Source organism: Alosa pseudoharengus, unplaced genomic scaffold (assembly GCF_046254945.1).
Source record: "Alosa pseudoharengus isolate Yale_2024_CS ecotype anadromous, Long Island Sound unplaced genomic scaffold, YU_APseudo_1.1 YU_APseudo_1.1_scf_6, whole genome shotgun sequence".
NCBI lineage: Eukaryota > Metazoa > Chordata > Actinopteri > Clupeiformes > Clupeidae > Alosa > Alosa pseudoharengus.
This window is the reverse complement of record NW_027468848.1, coordinates 17,593,705-17,618,896: the sequence shown is the minus strand read 5'-3', so window position 1 is coordinate 17,618,896 and position 25,192 is coordinate 17,593,705. Positions and strand designations below refer to the sequence as shown.

General features: G+C 39.2%; 1 protein-coding gene and 1 long non-coding RNA gene across 2 annotated transcripts in view; both read left to right on the top strand.

The window, feature by feature from the left end:
• Positions 1–25,192, top strand: part of klf9 (Kruppel like factor 9) — a 130,571-nt gene that overhangs the window by 78,612 nt on the left and 26,767 nt on the right. The gene's annotated exons all lie outside the window — the stretch shown is intronic.
• LOC143106041 (uncharacterized) lies at positions 11,836–20,108 on the top strand. The gene is made up of 5 exons (XR_012983613.1): positions 11,836–11,904; positions 13,021–13,102; positions 13,442–13,540; positions 18,105–18,225; positions 19,358–20,108. It is a non-coding gene; the product is annotated as an uncharacterized LOC143106041 (long non-coding RNA).

Here is a 25,192-nt window from a genome sequence, read left to right as displayed (position 1 = left end):
CTAATTGTAGATCCTATCCACCACAGAGTTTAGAATCCATGCTGGATCGACCCTCAGCCTCTCCCTCCCCTCTGAGCGAGAGAGAGGCACACACACTAGAGATGCGCTGATGGGCTATTATTTCAACCATAACTGCATAGCAAAACTTATCATCCATCAGCCATCCATAAGCACCAAAGTTTGTTGACCAATTTTCAAAACGGCACCCGCCCACCATCCGTTGGTTGTTTTAATGTAGGCTATATGGGTGATGCAGCGCTGCTGACGTGAGGCTAGAAAGCCCTTGCCTGTTCTAGAAAGACTGATCTAATGCAGCAAATATATTAAAAGGCTGAAGTCGTACATTGGCTAGGCCTATCCCCAGAATATCAGCAGCAAACTCAGTCTCTGTCGCGCAAAACAGTCTCCAAATAAAACGCACATCGGCCTGTTGCCTATTCTGCCAGCTTGTGACAATATATCGTCCAAAATGCTTGATTGCATTGCATTCTCCACATTTTTAGCAAAATGTTCATGTACCACATCAGCATTTTTGTTCAGTGAATCTTTTGTAAATTGCTTTACAATTACCGTCTACGCGCTAAGTTGAATTCGTTATTTTGCACCTTTATTTTTTAAGCATTGCGCCCAGGGGTGTGGCAATTAACAACCTAGGGAGGGACCTGACGCATTGTCTAAAAATCGCTATCATACACCACCTAAACCTGGTCAGAAGTCAATGGGAGTTGTTCATATGCTATTTTAAGAGCGCATGTCAACAGTCATATTGGCAGGTGCGCACCATCCTTCTATCATTCATGAACGCACACCAGCGCACCTCCATGCAAAGCATTACAAATTGCACGATTACAATGGTAAACATAATTAGAATAAAGATATTACGAAATACTGTACATATCTTATGATGAGTAGTTATTCACCATCATTTGCAAATTGGTAATGACGGTTAAAAGTGATTAGGGGAGAGGCGAGAGACACGTATGGAGCACAGCTGAAGACGCACTGTCACGAGATATAAGCAACTCCTCTGCAGGATAAATGTTGTTTTATTCAGTCATTTGAGCAACATTAGGGTAGGCTAAGTGTTGCTTTTTCCAGCCTATGTTTTCGATGGTAACCCATTGTCAGTCAATAGTGAAAGTAACTGCATATAACTGTCTTGTCGTTGACTGACTCCTTGGTGAAGTTAGTTTCACTTTGCCAATGAGTTCAAATAATAGACGAGTGCAAATGCGTGAAGGCTATGCTAGGTTTTAGTAAAGCATGGTTTAAGAATGACTATTCCATACGGTCTCGCAAGCAGCCTCCTTCAAATGCGCTGTTGAATGCCAAAATACCGATGCATTTATTTGACATATCGCGCGTTGCGCCGTTAAAGGGAATGACAGATGTCATTCTCATTGGTTTAAAATGATGTTACGCCCCAAACACACCCATATGACTAATTAAAAGACCTAGGAACACCTTGTTACGCCATGCGCTCCACTTTTGAGAACGAAACCCCTCCCAATGTGAACTGGACATCCTACTAAATTTGAATAGACTTTTGACGAGTGACGATGCACTTTAGAATGTCATGATAGGGCCCTGTATGTTTAAAGCCTGAGACAGAGTATAGTTTAAAAGTTAAATGTAGTGTAATGGATGTTGATAGACAGAAAGTTGAATGGATGTTGATAGGCAGGTTGTTTAATGGATGTTGATGGGATAGTTTAATGGGTAGATGAGTGAATGGTTTGAAGAGGAAGAATGGATAGAAAGTTGGATGGAATGTGCCTTATATCCTTGTAGAATGGAGATACACAGAGAGAGTTGGCCTAATTGAGCAGAAAGCAGTTGATACAGGTGCAATCAGTTTAACTAGCTTTTTGATGGGACCTAGTTGAGCAGCTGGAAGTTGATACAGGTGCAAATCAAGTTAATTAGCCCATTATGATGTCATAGTCCCCATACAAAGTCTATGGGGGAAAATAAGCTTGTTTTTTATTAATATCTCAAAAAGTATAAAGTTTACAAAAGTGAAAAATACATTCCTCAAGTCTCCTTTTCAAGACCTACGTTACAATGTTTGAATGAAGTTTCTACGTTAAACGGTTGAAGCTGAATTAGATGCAGAAATTTGGTGGGAAGAATAACTAGAAAATGTAATTTCGAGGAAATTACCAGTGCATGAAAATATAAACATACTGTATATTAACATAAAATGCCAAACAAACTTTTATTTGGAAACAGTTGGCAGGAGTCATAGTTGATAACAACTGACAGTTGAAATGGCTGAACAGTTAAATAGTTGAGTAGTTTAAATAGTTAAATTATTTAATAGTGAATTATTGTAGTGAGGACATTTATTTTGAAACAGTTGTGGGCGAAGGAAATAGTAGTCTTAAGAGAGCCAGATTGTATGCTTAAAGCCTGAGACAGAGTATATAGTTTAAAAGTTGAATGTAGATAGTGTAATGGATGTTGATAGACAGAAAGTTGAATGGATGTTGATAGGCAGATTGTTTAATGGATGTTGATGGATAGTTTAATGGGTGGATGAGTGAATGGTTTGAAGAGGATGAATGGATAGAAAGTTGGATGGAATGTGCCTTATATCCTTGTAGAATGGAGAGACACAGAGAGAGTTGGCCTAGTTAAGCAGAAAGCAGTTGATACAGGTGCAATCAGTTTAACTGGCCCTTTGATGGGTCCTAATAGTGAGCAGCTGGAAGTTGATACAGGTGCAAATCAAGTTAACTAGAAAATGTAATTTCGAGGAAATTACCAGTGCATGAAAATATAAATATACTGTATATTAACATAAAATGCAAAACAAACTTTTATTTGGAAACAGTTGGTAGGAGTCATAGTTGATAACAACTGACCGTTGAAATGTCTAAACAGTTAAATAGTTGAGTAGTTTAAATAGTTAAATTATTTAATAGTGAATTATTGTAGTGAGGACATTTATTTTGAAACAGTTGTGGGCAGAGGAAATAGGAACAGAATCTGTAGTCTTAATAGAGCCAGATTGTATGCTTAAAGCCTGAGACAGAGTATATTTAAAAGTTGAATTTAGATAGTGTAATGGATGTTGATAGACAGAAAGTTGAATGGATGTTGATAGGCAGATTGTTTAATGGATGTTGGTGGATAGTTTAATGGGTGGATGAGTGAATGGTTTGAAGAGGATGAATGAATAGAAAGTTGGATGGAATGTGCCTTATATCCTTGTAGAATGGAGAGACACAGAGAGAGTCTGCCTAGTTAAGCAGAAAGCAGTTGATACAGGTGCAATCAGTTTAACTGACCCTTTGATGGGTCTTAGTAGTGAGCAGCTGGAAGTTGATACAGGTGCAAATCAAGTTAATTAGCCCATTGTGATGTCATCAGCCCATGTTAAGTCTATGGGGAAAAATAAGCTTGTTTTTTATTAATATCTAAAAAAGTATAAAGTTTACAAAAGTGAAAAATACATTCCCCACGTGTCCTTTTCAAGACCTACGTTACAAAGTTTGAACGAAGTTTCTACGTTAAAATCCGCAATCCATGACATGACCTCTCTTCTTGATAGCTGTTGAAAACTGCATGAAACTGACAGGGATTGTTTTGTTTAATAATAAATAAATAAATACATTATGCTGCTACCTTGTGCTTTTCCCAAATACAATGTAGCCTAAAGGTGTACCTTTTATCAGTCCAGTTGCAATGGATGGACTGTGATGAACTGCCCTACTTGTGATTGTTTAGATATTTTAAAGGTTTTATAACAATGCTACAATTTTTTTGGCAAGTGCTACAAATCTATTCACCTTTGCAGCGCCAGTAGGCTACTTTGTGTGCGGCCCGCAAACACACATTCTAAACAAGCATACACAAAAGTTTCAAGAGTGGGGGATGGAGTAGAAGCTGGAGACAAATTCATTTATATGATTTGTTTTCGCGGAATGGATGTACAGGACTGAGCGGCGGTCATATTTTGTACCGCTATGCGGTACATCTAGTTACTAGTTATATTAGAAAGATCTGCTAAAAGAACTGTATTATTATGACCGCCGCTAGCGAAGCGGTCATATAATGATTGTCAAAGTTTTTTTTTTTTTTTTTCCCGTCATCTACTTCCTGAATTTTTGGTCAACGATACCCGGGACACCGAAACACCGGTGCACATGAAATTTGGTGGGTATGTAGCCCCACTAGACTTTTACAGAAAATTTTCGTGTCGTCCCCGGGGGCCACTCCCCCCACCGTGCTGGGCCCCCCGAACCGCAAAAAAAGCAGTTTTTCCTAAATAACTACCTGAACCGTGGCACTGAGGATGAAGAATCTTTTATGGTATGTTGGTCTCAAGGGCCCACATCAACTTGGCCCATAATCACTCATTTGTGATTTGCACCCCCCCCCGGTAAAAAATGAAAATGCAATATTATTCTGCTTTAATCGCCCCTATCTTCAGTTAAGATGTTCAGAACTGCACCAAATGTTATGTGTATGATTGACCTGGCATTCTCTGGGGGTATGCCAAGTTTCATAACTCCCTGAAGCATTTTTGCATTTAGAATAGCCAGAGCGTGGATATCTCAATCGGAAAATGAAACAATATCGGGTGCCTATGGACTAAGCTGGGTGAACCCAGCCTGATCTGCTCGCTATTTATTTTTTGATTTCTTAAAAACTTGGTCTGATGAAAGCCAGACTAGCCATGGACCTCAGTTACACAATGCAAGGGAACATGAATCAGCCTATATTTGCACGAACAATAACGGACAACAGCTCTTCAACTTTGGCCTGTTAAAATGTGTATGAACAGTCTAGCGACGCATTTCATTAAGGCCCATTTGGACATGTCAGTTATTTGCACCACTGGTTAGATGTAAAACAGCATTTCGTTTCAGACTACTGTTACTTAATTTGTGCATTGACAATAAAGTATCACATGAACTAAAGATGACTAAAATCTTATGTAGAAGAAGAAACATTCACAAAAAATCCATCCATCTAAAAATGACCTTGGTTTTTGATAGCTGTTTAAAACGGCATGGAACTGACAGATGTTTTTGTTTATTAATAAATAAATAAATAAATAAATAAAATGATGCTGATACCTTTTGCTTTTCCCAAATACAATGTAGCCTACAGGTGTAAGTGACCTTTCATCAATCCAGATGCAATGGATGAACTGTGATGAACTGCCCTACTTGTGATTGTTTAGAGATTTTAAAGGTTTTATAACAATGCTACATCTTCTTTGGCTATTCTACAATCTATTCACCTTTTCAGCACCAGTAGGCTACTTTCTGTGCAGCCGCACACACACACTCAGGCATGCCAAACAAGCATACACAAAAGTTTCAAGAGTGGGGGATGGAGTAAAAGATGGAGACAAATTGAAGTGTGATTTATTTTTCGCGGAACGGATGTACAGGACTGAGCGGCGGTCATATTTTGTACCGCTATGCGGTACATCTAGTTTTAACATGTACCATTTCAAAAAACAACATGCTGCAGTTGTTGTGGGGAAAACACAGCTGAAGACCAGTAAGTTGAGGAAAACACTTTTATTTGATTTTATTTTATAGTCATCTTTTTTATACACAACCAGCAGGTATTTTGAAATGAAACCATAGCCTTTCACAACTTAGTAAGCCACAGCTTCTCCAGACAAAAAACCCATCAGTGGCAAGATGACAACAATCACAGGCTGTAGTGATATTCTAAAACGCCTTTACCAAAGTTGCAAGACACCTTGTAGCTGCCGGCTTTTACAGTTGTAACGCAGTTTCCCAGATGGTCATCATAATTCAGGTCCTTATCCCACACCTCCAATTTCAGAGTGTCTCCAACCTTCCCATTGCGGAAGCTGAAGTCTGCACTCCAGGATGGGTTGGCATTGTCTTTTATGAACTCTGTCATGCCGCCGAAAGTACTGCCACAGTATACCTTGACGAAGGGATCAGGTGCATTACCGAAGGCATCGCCTTGCACGCCGTAGCCACGGATGCCCCACACGTAGACATCAGCATTAGCAGCACACAGCAGAGACAGGACAAGGAGGCCCAGGGGCAGGAAGATGCAGGAAGATGCCATGCTTCTCAGGGCAGTCAAGGGTTGAAGCTCGGGCTCGAGAAACTAACTGAGAGAAATACATTAATGTACAACACATCAAACAAAGCTTTCATTGATTTTCCGACATATTCATTTTGACTGTTGATTATGGGCAAGTAGGCTACACGCCAAACTGTCAGTTGAAGTTTTCTCAATAAAACCTTAATGACCTTCAACCATCATGGCCAACATAAACTAACACACATTAACAACGACAAAATCAGATGGGAGGGTGAGGCTCGGTCTCCTACCTGTGTCTTGTTGAGTGTGCTCCCAGATGAGTTCTGTCCACCTCTGTCCAGCTTTTAAAGGACCACTGTTTACAGCATCTTTCCATAGCTTCATGCACAGCTGGGCCTCTCTCAGGGGGACTCTGGCCAAAGTCAATAAGCAGCCTTCTAGTTCTAACCTGCATCAATTCACCTTGACCCAGACCACAGAGAATGCAGTTTTATCCAGTCTGATGAAGGTCTGAGTCATATTATGCTGTTTGGTCTATATTAAGGTGTTAACACAATTTAGTGAGTAAGCTTCAAAATCATTTAATTTCTCCCTAACCTACTTTTTGCCTTTTGAACAAGATTTTACATATTTTGATTAATGCTACAATAATCATATTGTCTTCAAGAATAACATTTCTGAACACCACACTGTTTGTTGATATGATGAATTGGATACATCTTAAAAACAAACTTGAATACACAACCCACAACTCAAATCACTTAAAACATGTATGGAGATAAAATATTAATCTTTATCATTTCACAGTAACTATTATTTTATGCTTACATTAATCCTATGCAACCTTGGTTCTGTCTTGTTCAAATAAACAAAAAAGTGAGAAATTGATCACTTAATGCAGGTAGTCTAGATATTAAACTTGTATCTGTAAATTAACATTTAACCTAGCCTATATGACTATACCAACACATTAAAAGCAACCCTAAGTAGGCTACACAGAAACATAATCATGTTGCTAAGCATCAACAAACCAGTCAGAAGCTGGTAGGCTACATGGAGAAGCACTGCTAGAATGTATGGACCCTACTGAATGTAGACTACACCCACATGAGTTGCAGTTTCTAAACTGTGGCCCTCATCCCCTTTGGGGCCCTTGGTAGTCTGTCCTAATAGTTTCCACCCAGTCCAACATGACCCTTGGGCACAAGCCCCCACTGAAACAATGGAATTGAGAGAGAGCAGGGCTTTAGTCATCTGATAAATGCAATAAATAAGGGATAGCCTTCCTCTTTTTTGGGGGGGATTAGGATCACCTAAAAGTGTAACCTCCCTCACTCTCAGTGGTCCCCCAACAGCCAGACATTTGGGCCAATGGATTATTCTCAGCATAGACCATAGATGGCACAGCAGCACTTTTACTTTGGTTATATCTCTGTGCTATGTGCCATGTAGCCTGGCCCCGCCCACCTAGATCTTCTTTCAGGGAGATCTAGTCTGAAACTCCATAGTTCATAACCGTTTCCCTCAGACAAGAAATATGTCAGGCCAATCAGCGACGAGAGGGGAAGACGAAACTGAAACTTATTGTGATAAACAGAGCAATGACACCTGCAAACGTCTAAAAATGCAGTTGGAACAATGCAGGAATTTATTTTCAGCAAAGGTAGACCCACATACATTGTTTCCTGACTGTTGATGCAGTTTATTGTCAGTTTTTAAAGTTTAGGCGAAGTAGGAAGTAACGTTTAGCCTGACGAACTAGACCCGCATCCGGTGCGTCTAGATTTCTTGGCTACGTTAGGAATCTCTGATCAATGTGACTGGTAAGGCTGGACCAATTATTTCAAAGTTAGTGCTCGTCATGATGCAAGTGTTGGAAACGTTTCCCAATTGAGATTCACCAGACTCTATTCACTTTGTGAATATTGAGTTTGATTTTTCCAGTCTATATGGCATGAGGATTCGCGTGTTAATCAATCCATTGGTATACTAGCCTGAGAAATGCTGGGCCCTTATCTTACAGACAGACAACACTGTTTTTCATTTTAAAAGCACATTGAAAAAAGGGGTCGATTATGACTAGTTATATCAGAAAGATCTGCTTACACTATAAGAAATATTAGAATTATAGAACTATAAGAATTTGTGTCACAGTTCAGTTTGTAACCAGAAGTGCAAAAAAAGTAGAAAAGTGCAATGTGTTATAGATAGGTGGTGTATGACATATATATGCAGTGTAGACAGTATGTAAAAAAAGTGGTATGGTTTAAAATAGTAGATGCAGAGTGTATTAACAGTAATATTATAGAAAACAGAACATGGATATTCACTATGAACCGTATAGACAGATATGTACAGTATGTGTACAATGTGCAGTGTGGTAACATATTATTTTAACATGTCCCATTTCAACAAACTGCAGTTGTTGTGGGGAATGGCAAGTTATTATTTCCAATGAGGAAAAACACAGCTAAAGATGAGTTCGTTGAAAAAAACACTGTTTTATTTTAGTCATATTTTTTATAAATGTACACAACCAGCAGGTATTTTGAAATGAAACCATACACAACCTTAGTGTATATCTAGTTAAGATATTAAACTTGTATCTGTAAATTCACATTTATAGCCTATATGACTATACCAACACATTAAAGGCAACCCTATAGGCTACACAAGACCATAGCAATCATGTTGCTTAAGCATCAACAGACCATCAGCAGAAGCTGGTAGGCTACATGCAGGGCACTGCTAATGTATGGACCCTACTCAGTGGTACACCAACAGCTGGGCATTTGAGCCCATGCGACTTGGATTATTCTCAGCATGGACCATATATGGCGCAGCATCACTTTGACTTGGGTTAGATCTCTTGAGATATTCAGCATCAGGACTGGCGAGTCAACCAATCCATTGGTCTATTGGTATACTAGCCCAGTGGTTCTCAAATGGGGGTACGTGAAGGCACTCCAGGGGGTACGTGAGATTTTAAAATATACATATATCTAAAAAGTAGAATCCATGCAAAAATACTTTAAAAACAATTATTTAATAAATATTTTAGGAAAATTCATAAAGTTCATAAAATGAATCTTTTTATAGTTCAAGAGAGAATACTACAAATTAGTGTTTTGCATATTTATGGAGTTTTAAATGGTTCATTTTATAGTTTTAAATGGTTATATGGTCACTGTTTTCACTACATTAGTTTGAATCATTTGCAATAAATGTAGTCTTTTAGTTTAGTTTTTTTCCCAAATGTTTGAATTTTGTATGTGTTTATCAGTTCCAAAATTTAATAAATTAGACACTGATGGCACAGTGCTCTGTTTTAAGTATTTTTTCTCAACTAAAAATGCTTTGCGCTGGTTAGGGGGTACTTGGCTGAGAAAATATTTCACAGGGGGTACATCACTGAAAAAAGGTTGAGAACCACTGTACTAGCCTGAGAAATGGGATTGGGCCCTAATCTAGACAAGTAAAACACTGTTTTTCATTTGAAAAGCACATTGAAAAAAGGGGTAGATTATTAGTTATATTAAAAAGATCTGCTAAAAGAACTGTATTCTTTTAACATGTCCCATTTCAAAAAACTACATTTTCCAACATATTCATTTTGACTGTTGATTATGGGCAAGTAGGCTACACGCCAAACTGTCGGTTGAAGTTTTTCAATAACACCTTAATGACCATCAACCATCATGGCCAACATAAACTAACATACATTAACAACGACAAAATCAGATGGGTGGGCGAGGCTCGGTCTTCTACCTGTGTCTTGTTGAGTGTGTCCCCAGATGAGTTCTGTCCACCTCTGTCCAGCTTTTAAAGGACCACTGTGTACAGCATCTTTCCATAGCTTCATGCACAGCTGGGCCTCTCTCAGGGGGACTCTGGCCAAAGTCAATAAGCAGCCTTCTAGTTCTAACCTGCATCAATTCACCTTGACCCAGACCACAGAGAATGCAGTTTTATCCAGTCTGATGAAGGTCTGAGTCATTTTATGCTGTTTTGGTCTATATTAATCCTATGCAACTTTTGTTCTGTCTTGTTAAACGAAAAGAAGTGAGAAATTGATAACTTTATGCAGTAGTCTAGATATTAAAATTGTATCTGTAAATTCACATTTAACCTAGACTATATGACTAACACATTAAAAGCAACCCTATAGACTACACAGGAACATAACAATCATGTTGCTAAGCTTCAACAGACCGGTCATCATCAGCAGAAGCCGGTAGGTTACATGCTGGGCACTGCCAGACCCTACTGAACGTAGACTACATCCACATGAGTTGCAGTTTCTAAACTGTGGCCCTCATCCCCTTTGGGGCCCTTGGTAGTCAGTCCTACTTTCCACCCAGGCGCGTAGCAAGCGTGGGGGATGTGGGTGTTATAACGTACACACTTTTGCTGGAACACGATTCTATCCCCCACACTTTTTGTCAGATTAAAATGAAAGTAAAATATGGAAATAAGCGCTCCCGTAAAAAGTTGGAACCGTATCTACCATAACGCACACACAGAGAGACACAAATAGGTCTGTTGATTTGATTGAACGGTCATCCAGCCAATCACATCAAGTTAGCCAGTGAAGAACCAGAGCCGCTCTGAACAAATTCAAAGTGTGCGTATTTCAAGGCTGTGCTGCTTGGGTCTGCGTTATAACGTCTGCAGTGAGCAGATTTCAGGTAGAATTGAAATGATAATTGTTACCGCATTATGCTAATTTAGTAAACCAAAATTCACTGTCTGACTGACAGTTTTTGTCACAATGTGGAAATGCAGGGAGTCAAAGTGAAAGCGGGAGTGCGCGCAGGCCCGTCGCTAGAAGGCAAGCAAACCAAGCAATTGCTTGGGGCCCCGAGCTGGCCAGGGGCCCCAAGACAACGACTGGTTAAAAATAAAATGCAACGACAAACTGTGAGCGCTCCTTTGATAATGCAGTAAAGTGCAACGACACTGTTACCGGCAATACCGGGATCCCCCTCAAGGGGGCCCCTCTCAGTAGTCGCTGACAGCAGCCAGCCAGCCAGCCAGGTTTGTGATCTCTGCTGCTGCTGCGAAAATATAAAACAGGCAGTCATGATGAAGCGGAGTCATGCGTCCGGAAGCCAGAAGAGAAAGGAATAGGATGACAAAAAAAAACAAGATAGTGGTAAGTGATAAATTACACTGGATAAAATAACTCTAATTGTCTTGTACAAATGGTGTAATGTCGCAGCAGGAAGGCTAGCCTAGCAAAAAATGTTTATGTTAACTACCTGCCTGACTGCCCATGCTGCTTGTAACAAACTAGAACAGTTAGCGCAACTTTGTTTTTCAAACGGACGGAATATGGTTACATACTGTAATATGTTTATTAACAGGATAAGGAAGACGCAAATCTGTTCCAGAATCACTGTTTATCATATTTAATGACATAACATTGCTATAGCTTTGTAAAAGGTTTTGATGAAAGTGGCATAGCTTCTCTGCTATACTAACTATTCGACCGTGATAATCTACACGATAAATTCCGTGCATCAAAGCAGACTGGAACATTCATGTCTAGTAGTATTCATGCACGCCAGCTGTTTACTGTCTTTAAAGCATCAGGTGCGTCTGTCTAATTCTCAAACAGCAGAATGCTTAAATGCTATGTTAAGCTACAAGTAGGCCTAGGTCAATGTATAACATTAGCTTGGGATGTTTTTACAGTAAGCATTGGTAGTTGTGAAAGCAGCTGCATCCCTTCTGAATATCAAAATATGGAAATGCTAAAATATCTTTTCTTTCTCCCTCAAGGTGCTTTGCTTAAATTTCTCAGCCCTCAGGCTCTTCCTAAGGATACCTCCACTGATGAAGATGGCCTGAAAGGTTAATCTTATGTGTGTGTGTGTACTTGTATTTATGTTGGATTTTTAAATTGCTATACAACCTGCACTCTTTATAGTTTGAACAATGCATCCTTTTTCTGCATAAGATGGCAGTGTTTTATTTTCTCACTTTGTGAGAACTGAAACATGTTAATGTGAGTGTGTGTGTGTGTGTTTAAGTATGTTGGATTTAGTTATTGTGCACTTTTTTACATGTATATTGGATTTTATGGTACGGTGGTGTTTTTGCAAATGTTCAAAACTAATGCACAGTATATATATATATATGCAACTGCAGTATTGCACTGTCAAAATTTTGTATTTATATAAACTGTGGGTGAACTTAAACTGTATGGCTATGCAGTGGTTCCTGTAGGCTTTGCGTGCGGTGGGGGGGGGCCTCCATGTCCATTTTGGAGGCATAAAGCAGTCCTTAACCATGGGACAGAACCCCAAATGACAATGATTGGTAGAAAGACTCCAGACTAATTAGTATGCGAAAAGTCGCAATGTGATTCGTTCAGCAGACAACTGTGTCTGGTGCGTATTTCCGTTCCTTCATCGCGGCAGATTTAAAAATGGCGGACATAACAAACGTAGCAGTGGGCTTTTGTTTCGCGACCATCAATGTTTTCGTAAGTAGTACTTAAAAAAAAAACATTGTTCATTTTGATCCCGAGTCGTTACTTATGCACGTTACTATGCCAAGAAAACGATTCATACCAGTGAAGTAATTGAAGGGAGGGTTGTGATTTTACACAGACCTACATGGAGAGCTAACAAGCTAGCCAATGCTACATTTATGTTTACAAACAAAGCAGCTCTAAATTGACTATGGGATACCATTATGATAAGCTAATTTTAGTAGCAGGAGACAATGTGGTGTGATTACAATCGTTGCACAAATTGTAAACTGATTGCCACCTCGTTCACTGTTAGCCCACCTTGTCTGCATAATTGCTGTTTTCAGCTGTTAAGGTGCTTGTTTTGAACTTATCAATAATGCACTGGACCCCAATAAAATATATGATTCACAAGGCAGTGCACTTATAACTGAATAAAGGAGAATAATTACACGTAGTAATTGTTTTTGGTGGGTCCTTTTCATCTCTTTCAGATAAGGTGGCATCCTGTGGAGGACGTAACTTGACTTGAACTGGACATTCATTGTTTCGTGATTTAAGAGGCACAGCCAGCCGGTATGTAAATTACACATTCGCTAGCATGTTCAGAAAAACTGAAAGCCGGAAAAAATACTGTTATCTCCCTTTGTGTAAGCTTACATTTAGAGGTAGAACGTATCACAAACAAATATGCTTATGAATTGATTCTAACTGAGCTTTTATTATACCAGTGAAGTAATTGAAGGGAGGGTTGTGATTTTACACAGACCTACATGGAGAGCTAACAAGCTAGCCAATGCTACATTTATGTTTACAAACAAAGCAGCTCTAAATTGACTATGGGATACCATTATGATAAGCTAATTTTAGTAGCAGGAGACAATGTGGTGTGAGATTGTTTTTTCCTTTTTAAAGCTGGTCCGATGTGTTGGACTTCTACACTCCTTTCTACCCCCACCCTCTCGCACTAGACCCATGTCTTTGGTTTGGTCGCAATTCCTTCAGTCGTCCTAGGTAAGTACATCTTGCACTGTTTTTGTACTACCTCACATTTTTCACATTGGCTGCTGTTATGACCTAGGGGTAAGGCCACAACCAAAGAGGGAGTCGAGAGGTTGGATCTTCAACTAAAGTATGGATTTATTAACCAAACTAACCAAATAACAAACAAACAGTGTGAGGTGTGTCCAAGTCAGTCATCAGTAATGCATGGATGTTGTGTGTTTGTAATGTGTCTGAGTGCAGTGTTGCATGTCCAAAACCCAAAGTATGAATGGCCCTCCCAAGGGCAGAGGAAGCAGCCCTTTTAGCTGGAGACCTGCTCTCAGGTGCAGCTCATTAGCCCGTTAGATCTTGAGGCACGTCACAGCTTCACAGTATATTTCAGTAGCAGTGGCAGCAAAAACGGTCCTATCCAGTTAGTAGTGTACCCATCCACTGTCCGGTGACACCCAAATAAATTATAACGCCAGACTATCGATGTAAATGTCTGTGTTGATAGTTTTATTTCTAACATTATTCTATCCTTTTATTTCAATGATCGCATTACATTTTGAGGGACTAGTTTCTTCGGAATTTTACTTGCTCCGGTTAGTAGTACTGCGCCGAAAAGTAAACAGAAAAGCGCACTCCAATCGACTCCAATCGGGACACCTAGTAGTAGCCTAGGTAATATCAATCCGCCGTTACTTATATGCCTACTACGGGGGTGGGCAAACTTTTTGGCTCAAAGGCCACATTGGGATTTTGCAAATTGGCCGGCAAATATTAATTGCTAATTAAATACTGCTAAATTGATGCTGTTTAACAAATTTATAAATTGTGCACTGTCGCTTTGACAACAATTCATGTTTAGTTCTCAATTACTGTATCTTCTGCCAGCTCCGCTCCACTATGGCTACTGCTGTAGCTATGGCTGTTCCCTCTCACAGTTTATAAATGGTCGGTAGTGGGAGCTACTATTGCCTTCATATGATTTCAGTTTAAAAGTTTCTTATAAGAAGGAGATATCAATTATCAACAATGACAAGCCAGCTGGAACCTGCCGCTCTCTTTCCCTCTCGTGAGCGCTCGGACGCGTTCCCAATTAAATGGAGTAGCATAACGTTCAAGTTAAATCAGCTGCAAAGGAGATGGGCCTATCATCTCTATGTTACATGATGTTTTGACATTGACATTGTAAACGTTCTCTAAGAAGAGTGAGAGCAGTTTGCAGTAAAGCTAACCAACATCGTCTATCACAGGAAAAAAAATAGTAAGCAGCCTGATAACCAAATTAAATGCTTGGCGGGCCGGATCCAGCCCGCGGGCCGCAGTTTGCCCACCCCTGGCCTACTACCAACTTCAGGGAACAAGTATAACTATTGAAATGCAATGCAAGGGTAGTTTTATTTTTTACACTATTCTATAGGCCTGCACGATTCATGGAAAAATATGAATCACAATGTTTTAGCTTAGAATCACAATTCTCTGCCACGATTTTTTTTTTCATGAAGTCTAATGTTTATTGCACACATAAACCATGACAAAACAAAACAAATTAGCAAATGCAGTGCAAACTGCAATACCAAACATAGATTTTTTGGCACCTATAGCACATTGCGCCTCTAAACATAGAGAGGCTTCAATGAATAAAGAAAATACTGACCATTTAAGTACAATAGGCTACCAAAAATAGTACATACAGTGCCCTCCAGAATTAGTATTCAGTAACTGTAACTAATTACTGAAATTTGAATTGTAATGTGTTACCTTACTTCTGTTACCTTCGTTACTGTAGTGCATAACTTTAACTCGTTACCCCAACACTGCTAGGCTACCTGCGTTTTCATCAACATCAATTTTGTTTATTTCCTGTCGCACTAGTTGGACGACGCTGCAGCCCCGAAGGCTTCCCAAACTAGGCCACTGTGCTCGCTCCACCAGTGAAACATGTGACTAAAAGGCGCTTTGTCATTGGCTGAGGGTGAATCCCTGACCTTTGTGAGAACTTAGAAGGGAGAGAGAGCATTACAGCATTTGGGAGCGCTTTAAAACTCACAGAAGAAAGTAGCAGCGTTTGTGATGCAGTCGGCTCGTAAAATGAAATGAGAATCGAAGTCATTTAAAAATTAAATTGCGCACAGGGGTGAATCGAGATCGCGATTTTATAACGATTTATCGTGCAGGCCCCTGCGAACTCTGCAACTGGAAGGACTGGATGAAACGTGTTTAAAACGTGTTTTGTAAATACCCCTCTGAAATTGAAAACATAGCTGGTGTTGTTGGTAGTGTTGTTGTTGTTGTTGTTGTTCTTGTGAGTGTTGTTGAGAATTAGGACAGATACACGTTGTTGTTGTCGCTGTTGTGAGTTGTTGTTGTTATTGTTGTTGTGTTGTGAGTGTTGCTGTTGTTAGTGGTGGTGTTGTGAGTGGTGTTGTTGGTGTTGTGTGTTGGTGTAACTGTTGTGAGTGTTCAGAATTGGGGCAGATGCACATTGCACTTTGTGAGTGTTGTTGTTGTTGTTGTTGTTGTGAGTGTTGTTGTTGTGAGTTTTGTTGTGAGTGTTGTTGGTGGTGTTGTGAGTGTTGTTAGTGTTGTGAGTGCTGTTGTGAGTTGAGTGTTGTGAGTGTTGTGAGTGTTGTTGTGAGTGTTGTTGTGAGTTGAGTGTTGTGAGTGTTGTTATTGTTGTGAATGTTGTTGTTGTTGTGAGTGCTGTTGTTGTTGTTGTGGTTGTTGTGAGGTGTTGTTGTGAGTGTTGTTGTGAGTGGTGTGGTTGTCTGTTGTTGTTGTTGTGAGTTGTTGTTGTGAGTTGTTGTTTTGAGTGGTGTGGATGTGAGTGTTGTTGTGAGTGTTGTGAATGTTGTTGTTGTTGTGAGTGTTGTTGTTGTTGTTGTGAGTGGTGTTGTTGTGAGTGGTGTGGATGTTGTTGTTGTTGTGAGTGTTGTTGTTGTTGTTGTGGTTGTTGTGAGGTGTTGTTGTGAGTGGTGTGGTTGTGTGTTGTTGTTGTTGTGAGTTGTTGTTGTGAGTGTTGTTGTTGTTGTTGTGAGTGGTGTTGTTGTGAGTGGTGTGGATGTGAGTGTTGTTGTTGTGAGTGTTGTTGTTGTTGTGAGTGTTGTTGTTGTTGTGAGTGTTGTTGGTGTTGTGAGTGTTGTTGTGAGTTGAGTGTTGTTATTGCTGTGAATGTTGTTGTTAATGTGAGTGTTGTTGTTGTTGTTGTGAGTGGTGTTGTTGTGAGTGGTGTGGATGTGAGTGTTGTTGTTGTGAGTGTTGTTGGTGTTGTGAGTGTTGTTGGTGTTGTGAGTGTTGTTGTTGTTGTGAGTGTTGTTGTTGTGAGTGTTGTTGTTGTGAGTGTTGTTGTTGTTGTTGTGAGTGTTGTTGTTGTTGTTGTGAGTGTTGTTGTTGTGAGTGTTGTTGTTGTTGTTGTGAGTGGTGTTGTTGTGAGTGGTGTGGATGTTGTTGTTGTTGTGAGTGTTGTTGTTGTTGTTGTGGTTGTTGTGAGGTGTTGTTGTGAGTGGTGTGGTTGTGTGTTGTTGTTGTTGTTGTTGTTGTGAGTTGTTGTGAGTTGTTGTTGTGAGTGTTGTTGTTGTTGTTGTGAGTGGTGTTGTTGTGAGTGTTGTTGTTGTTGGTGTTGTGAGTGTTGTTGTTGTTGTGAGTGTTGTTGGTGTTGTGAGTGTTGTTGGTGTTGTGAGTGTTGTTGTTGTGAGTGTTGTTGTTGTGAGTGTTGTTGTTTTGGCAGTTATTTTGAATTTAGGACAGGGTCTGTGCCATCCTAAGTTAGAGTTCCTAAGTAAGGAAATTCTTGAGTTAGGATGGTTCTATAATGGGCAAATTCCTATAGGATTGTTTTCCTATATCCAGTGAGGGAACATGTTTCTGTAATGCCTGAGATAATATAGGATTTCAGAGTTAGGAAGTAATGAGTTCCCAGGGCCAAATGGTCCGCCAACTGCTACCTGTTTGTTCTTTTTTCTTCTCTTCTCTTCTCTTCTCTCTCTCTCTCTCTCTCTCTCTCTCTCTCTCTCTCTGTGCTTGTGACAGGTACCTGGTCTTGGACAGGTGTTTGTTAGCATAAGTAGTGCATAGATAGCAATTGATGTAAATGTTGATACGCAAATAGACACACTTTTTTTTTCCCGGCCTTTTTCCCATGCATAATTCTATAGCCTAAGTTTATCTACACAGTGAATATGTCTGCGCCAGTGTGGCTGATCACCTCCTGTACAGCTTATAAATTTTGGCCTCCACCACCACTTAAACTATATATTTTCTTAAAGCCTGTAGATGTCAATTAATATGAATTAAGACATGTCCAACCTTGGGTCTATGTCTAGTATATATAGACCCATATTGATGAACCAACATACATTCAGGCCTACACAGCTAATTTAAGCACTTAACCCAAACCATTAACATGAATTAAGACTTATTCCACCCTCCTCAAATACTTTAGTGCACTATTTTCAAGACATAGGCCTGTGTTGTATAGGTGAACTTTAGTCATCTGTATGTTTGAACATGTCAAAAGAAACACTGAGATTGTAGTTTCTTTCTTGGTACTCTAAACATTTAAAATGTTCTTTCTGATTCTGATTTCCAGGCAGTTAAGTGTTGGTAGGCTCATCCCAAAGCAGAAAGACACTTGACTGCTGAGAGCTGGATTGCTCCTGTGGAAAGAAGCTCCTGGCCTTTTCTCTATTTGGACACAACTGTGGAGGAAGGTGGGACATGTCCCAATTCATGTTGAATAATATCTAGAGAGTAAAGGCTATTATAAAATGTATAGTTTATATTGCTTAAATGTATCAAAGATTTAGTAGTCAGTTCCATGTACCGAGAACCTCCAGTTAAAAATTGGCTGACTAAACAAGTTTATGGTAACTATAGGTGTGGCAAGTGTGCACACTGCTCAAATGCTTTGGACACCAAAACATTCACCCACCCTTACTCCGGTAAAAAGTATGGTATTAAACAATTCATCAATTGTCTCTCTACACATGTAGTGTAGAGAGACAAGTTAAAGTGCCCTTGTGGCTTGATGTATATAGGCCAAACAAAAAAGAAATCTGAAACTAAGAATTGCTGAACACAAAGCTTCCATCAGCAATAACATGGAGTATGCCATTGCTAGACATTACAAGGACAAAAACCATGGTTCAGCCACTACACTGAGATTCATTGGTATTGAAAGGGTAGAACCTCAACTAAGAGGGGGTGATTTGGTAAAACAATTGCTAAAAAGGGAGGCCTATTGGATTCACAAACTGAATACAGTTGAACCGTATGGACTTGAAAGACAAAATTTGAGTGTGGTTTTGCAGGCTTGCAATTTTGATAAAGTATATGATGACATTTTAGGGATTTTGTCTATGCTGGACTATGTACAAATTATGTTAATGTTTAAAAATGAACTAATTGAGGTTGTTTATAAACACATAAACTAATTCTTACAAATGTTGTTTATGAATTTTAGAGAAATTGTAGAGAAATGTACTAAAACAAGAAAAGATTGACATGTAATTAGCACCCAAAAAGGTCATGTGACATTGTACCTTATTTATTCACCTGTGGGATTGGGGGGAAGGTGCAGAGCGAACCTGATGAAGCGCTTGGCGAAACGCATTGTTCGCTCCAAATAAAAAAACGTTAATAGTGATCAGTGTGCAGTGATTTTGATTTTTCATTTTTTGGATTATACTTACCTGCTTCACCTGCACCTGTATAACTAAAGGCTTGTGCACAGGGACACCTATGGACTTGGACTATATATGTCTTCATATATATTGCATGTTAGGAGATTGTAGTGTCTCTTGGTATCGATATTCAAATGTTTTATATATTTCTAATTTCCAGGTTGTCAACTGTTGTCAGGCTCATCACCAAAAGCAGAAAGACACAGTGAGACCAGACATGCCAGGAAGGAGCCAAGCACAGCCCAGGGATTTTTCTGCAGCTGTTCCTGCCAGTTATAGATGGACTGCTCCTGAGAATAGATGGGTGTCTACATCGTTTTGCTTACAACATTTTGTCTCCTATACGCATAATGTTTGTCAAGCACTGCCCATTGACTGGTCAGGGGTCTTCTGTATCGTGACCACTGGTCAAAGGCACCACATGGCTGTCTCAGAGTCCTCTACATCATTCCAGTGGCGGGACTTTTTCTGGATGCCCCCCCCAGACTGGACTACTGCAAGAGCATTCTCTATGGTCTTAAAAAGTGCTATGAAAATATTATTATTGTTATTATTATTATTTTTTTTATTGTTATTTACTCCCTCTAGTGCTGCTCTGTATTCGCATATACATTTGCTGTATGTTTTATGTTTATTGGACACTCCCTTGGTTAAAGCAAACACAAACCATTAAAAATACATATTTTGGATATGTGTTGTGCTGAAATGAACCCAATTTCACTGATCTTACATGCTGTGGGAATTTTGATCTTCAAGACATCTTTAGAAACTGATGTTTAGAGAGCATATTTTTCACATACGTTGATAAATAAAAGTTCTTAGATCATACCCAAACCATTAAAACATCCATATTTTGACTGATTATGATACACAGAGGTGTACTGTACAGAAATAAACCCAATTTCACTGATCTTACATGCTGTGGAAATTTTGATCTTCAAGACATCTTTAGAAACTGACGTTTAGAGAGCATATTTGTCACATACGTTGATAGACAAAAGTTCTTAGATCATACCCAAACCATTAAAACATCCATATTTTGATTGATTATGATACACAGAGGTGTACTGTACAGAAATAAACCCAATTTCACTGATCTTACATGCTGTGGGAATTTAGATCTTCAAGACATCTTTAGAAACTGACGTTTAGAGAGCATATTTGTCACATACGTTGATAGACAAAAGTTCTTAGATCATACCCAAACCATTAAAACATCCATATTTTGATTGATTATGATACACAGAGGTGTACTGTACAGAAATAAACCCAATTTCACTGATCTTACATGCTGTGGGAATTTTGATCTTCAAGACATCTTTAGAAACTGACGTTTAGAGAGCATATTTTGACATACGTTGATAAACAAAAGTTCTTAGATCATACCCAGGGGCGTAGCACCAAATTCTGGGCCCTATCACAAGTGGTGGCCATGCCCCCCCCCCCCAACCAACCACCGGCTGTAAGCATGAAGCATGAGGTTCACAACTAACTAGGCCTACTATCTAATCACACATTGAATTAATCCAACAACTCTTATATGTACTGTATAACAGAAAATAATCTTATTACCCAAGACTTCACTGAATTTCTTATGTTTAAAGAATGTTTAAAAGCTAGAACATGAAATGAATGAAAACACTTTTGGCTGAGAGAACAGCTATCTATACAAATTGAACACTTTTGGCTGAGAGAACAGCTATCTAGCTAGTGCTAACTGAGTGTGATGCGTTTCACAAGTTAGCTTTGCTACTAATTTGACAGCCTTTCCTCATGAACCTATATAACATTGAGCCTACTAAGTTAAGCTATTAGCTCATAATAATTTTCGAATTAGTAGGCTATTGAAATGTTGTGGTAGGCTATAAATCAGGCATCATGTTATTTCTAATTTTGTGTTAATGCTGTTTTAGCACTGATAATCGCGGATTCGCGGTGGTATTGAAGTGTTTTGTAACCTTCAGGAGTTCATTTCATTTGTAGACTATTGCTTTCACATTGGGCTCACCTTTCTTGGGAAAGAAGGCTGTTAACACTTGTTTTCCCTTATTTCTTTTTTTCTCCCTTTCTTGCCTCTCTTTTCTTTTCTGGGAACCGGATTTAGCTTTCTTAGACTTAGACATCTTCACACCGTGACCGTCTGCATTGCCACTTCGGCCGAATGAACGTTACTTCAAAAATGCTCCTAGCAGGGGAAGGCGGACTGAACCATTTCGTGCAAGGGAGAGGGTGCCTGCCCTCAAACAATGTTGGCTTGGACACAATTTAATACATCAATCAACTGATGCATTTACCCAAAATATTTGCATCTATATTAGTTAATAACATGTATTAAGATCTTTAAATTAAGGAAATGATTTATTATTTAGGAAAATAAAATTCAACTCCTTAGGGGCCCTCCCCCCACTTGGGGCCCGGGTAATTTATTCCCACTTGTCCCCCCACTACGACGCCCTTGATCATACCCAAACCATTAAAACATCCATATTTTGATTGATTATGGTACACAGAGGTGTGCTGTACTGAAATAAACTCAATTTCACTGACTTTACCTGCCTTGGCAAGTTTGATGCACTGGACATACTCAGAAACTACAATTCAGACACCCATATTGGCCAGAGAGGCCTAAGTAAGTGTCACACTCAATTTTTCATGGAATGTTGGCATGTGGCACATATTTTGATACAGGGAATGATAACAAAATTATTTGTCAAATTTGAGACCTCTGACTGCTTGTGTGTTGACAGGAGGCGGAGCCAAAGATTGAAAAATCTAGATTTCTAGGGGGCGCTATAGAGTCTGTGAATATGTAAGGGGTGATTTTACTTCGCTCATATATTTTATGTCATACATAGATGTCACATACCCAAATTTAGTCTGTCTATGAGGTATGCAAGTTAGAAATGCTAACCCTAGGTTTAGATGGTCATGATTTGTATAGGTCAGACAGGCCTTGATAGGATTACACCAGTTAATTCAAGATAGTGCCAACATGTGGCACATATTTTAATACAGGGGATGATAACAAACTAGTTTGTCAAATTTGAGACATCTAGTGGCTTCTGTGTTGCCAGGAGGCGGAGCCAAATATAGGAAATATTGGATTTCTAGGGGGCGCTATAGAGTGTGTGAAAATGGGATGTGTGATTTTACTACACACTCATATTTTGTGTCATATACAGATGTCACATGCCAAATTTAATCAGTCTAGGGGTTATGTAAGTTACAAATGCTAACCCTAGGTTTAGATGTCCTTGATTTGCATAGGTTAAACAGGTCTTGATAAGGTTACACCAGTTATTATCAACTAATACCAACATGTGGTACATATATTGATAAGGGGGTAAAAACAAAATAGTTCGTCAAATTTGAGACCTCTAGCTGTTTCTGTGTTGCCAGGAGGCGGAGCCAAAAATGAAAAAAAAGGATTAGTAGGGGGTACTAAAGTCTGTGAATATGAGAGGTCCATTTCACACAAATATTTTGTGTCATCCATGGATGTTAGATGCCAAATTTAATCAGTCTACAATAGTATAGTTAGAAGTGCCAACCCAGTGTGTATATGTTCATGAATTGCAAAGGTCAGACAGGTCAGATAAGGTTATACCAGTAATTTTCAACTAATAACAACATGCGGCACAAATAGGGGAATAAACTGGTTTACTGTATTTGAGACCTGAATCTGATTGTGTGTTGCTGTAGCTTCCTCCTTCCTGTGTGAGGTAATTTCACTCTGATCCCAAATTTACAAAGCCTACATCACACCAATTACTTCACAACATAAACATATATGGGATAAACAAAAACTTATCTGAGGTTAATTTAAGCCTTGTTGATCATAACCAGGGTGCAGTCAGTCAGTGGTCAGAACATATAGAACCAATACGTGTACAATACGTGAACAATACAATACCAATAAAGTAAAAGACAATTGTCTTTTTTCAAGTAAGTCACTCTTTAATGCAAAAACAATGGTAATCAGTTAATGTGATTATGGACATTTTTATCTAAGTGCAAAAATAGCAGTATTGCTGAAGCCTATTATTATAGTAAAATAGCAGCAATTACTCGGTGTGGTACTTATATCATGCTAATAGCAGCAGTTAGTATGACACAGTTATCTTTATGTGTGGTGAGTTTATTAGCCTCACTTCCTCAGCCAGGTAGTTCTAGTCCTGATACTGCGCACAGGGAGGGGGCATTCAGTCCATTAGCAGGTAGGGTGGAATTCTTCATGATGCAAAACACCTGTAGAAAGCCATACTGTATGTATCTACTGATGTAAAGGTCATTGACAATGGGTAGATTGCTGCAAATACTCTGTACAGGAAGTGGACAAACAAGACAGGCCTTGTTTACATGCTGGCGGTCTTGTTGTTTGTAGAAGGGTACCACATTAACAGCTCTTTTGATGTAGAGAGAGGGGATCTCGAGGGATTGTAGGACGATTGTATTAATTGTGCAACTGATGAGCAGTCATTCATTGGGATCCTTGCTCTCCAAACATGCCAGAGTCAGGAGAACCGCAGATGAGCAGAAATTAGTAGTGGAACACTTATTTCTGTAGGTGTTCTGTTGGAGTCATATAATGTAATCCAACCCAAACATCAGGATATCAGGACCAAGGATCTGTGAAAACATAAGTAGAGGGGGCAAATTTAAGATCTAGAAAACATTGCTGGATCATCCGTAAATAAAATATCAATTTTACACACATTTCATTTTTTACACCATATCCCTTGGTGGAGAGAATGGAAGGCGCATATGATACGTATATATTTTCTGAGAGCATGTCACTTGTAGATGTAGACTTTGTATATTGGCGAACGAAAGGCCCATATGATGCGTTTTAAGCTCCAACTCGAGGGCAAAGCAATTTCACCTAAGTAAACCATATATTTTCTGAGAGCATATCACTTGTAGATGTAAGTCAACATACATTAGGACATATCCCACCTTCCTGCAAACTTTGGCGGACATAAATCTGTACATGGTTCTATTTTGTATATTGGCGAATGAAAGGCCCATATGATGCGTTTTAAGCTCCAACTCGAGGGCAAAGCAATTTCACCTAAGTAAACCATATATTTTCTGAGAGCATATCACTAGTACATGTAAGTCAACATACATTAGGACATATCCCACCTTCCTGCAAACTTTGGCGGACATAAATCTGTACATGGTTCTATTTTGTATATTGGCGAATGAAAGGCCCATATGATGCGTTTTAAGCTCCAACTCGAGGGCAAAGCAATTTCACCTAAGTAAACCATATATTTTCTGAGAGCATATCACTTGTAGATGTAAGTCAACATACATTAGGACATATCCCACCTTCCTGCAAACTTTGGCGGACATAAATCTGTACATGGTTCTATTTTGTATATTGCCGAATGAAAGGCCCATATCATGCGTTTTAAGCTCCAACTCGAGGGCAAAGCAATTTCACCTAAGTAAACCATATATTTTCTGAGAGCATATCACTTGTAGATGTAAGTCAACATACATTAGGACATATCCCACCTTCCTGCAAACTTTGGCGGACATAAATCTGTACATGGTTCTATTTTGTATATTGGCGAATGAAAGGCCCATATGATGCGTTTTAAGCTCCAACTCGAGGGCAAAGCAATTTCACCTTAGTAAACCATATATTTTCTGAGAGCATATCACTTGTAGATGTAAGTCAACATATATTAGGACATATCCCACCTTCCTGCAAACTTTGGCGGACATAAATCTGTACATGGTTCTATTTTGTATATTGTCGAATGAAAGGCCCATATGATGCGTTTTAAGCTCCAACTTGAGGGCAAAGCAATTTCACCTAAGTAAACCATATATTTTCTGAGAGCATATCACTTGTAGATGTAAGTTAACATACATTAGGACATATCCCACCTTCCTGCAAACTTTGGCGGACATAAATCTGTACATGGTTCTGATCAACACGCATCTGAAGATGGCAGATGAAGACAGCAGCAGAGTCTTAAAT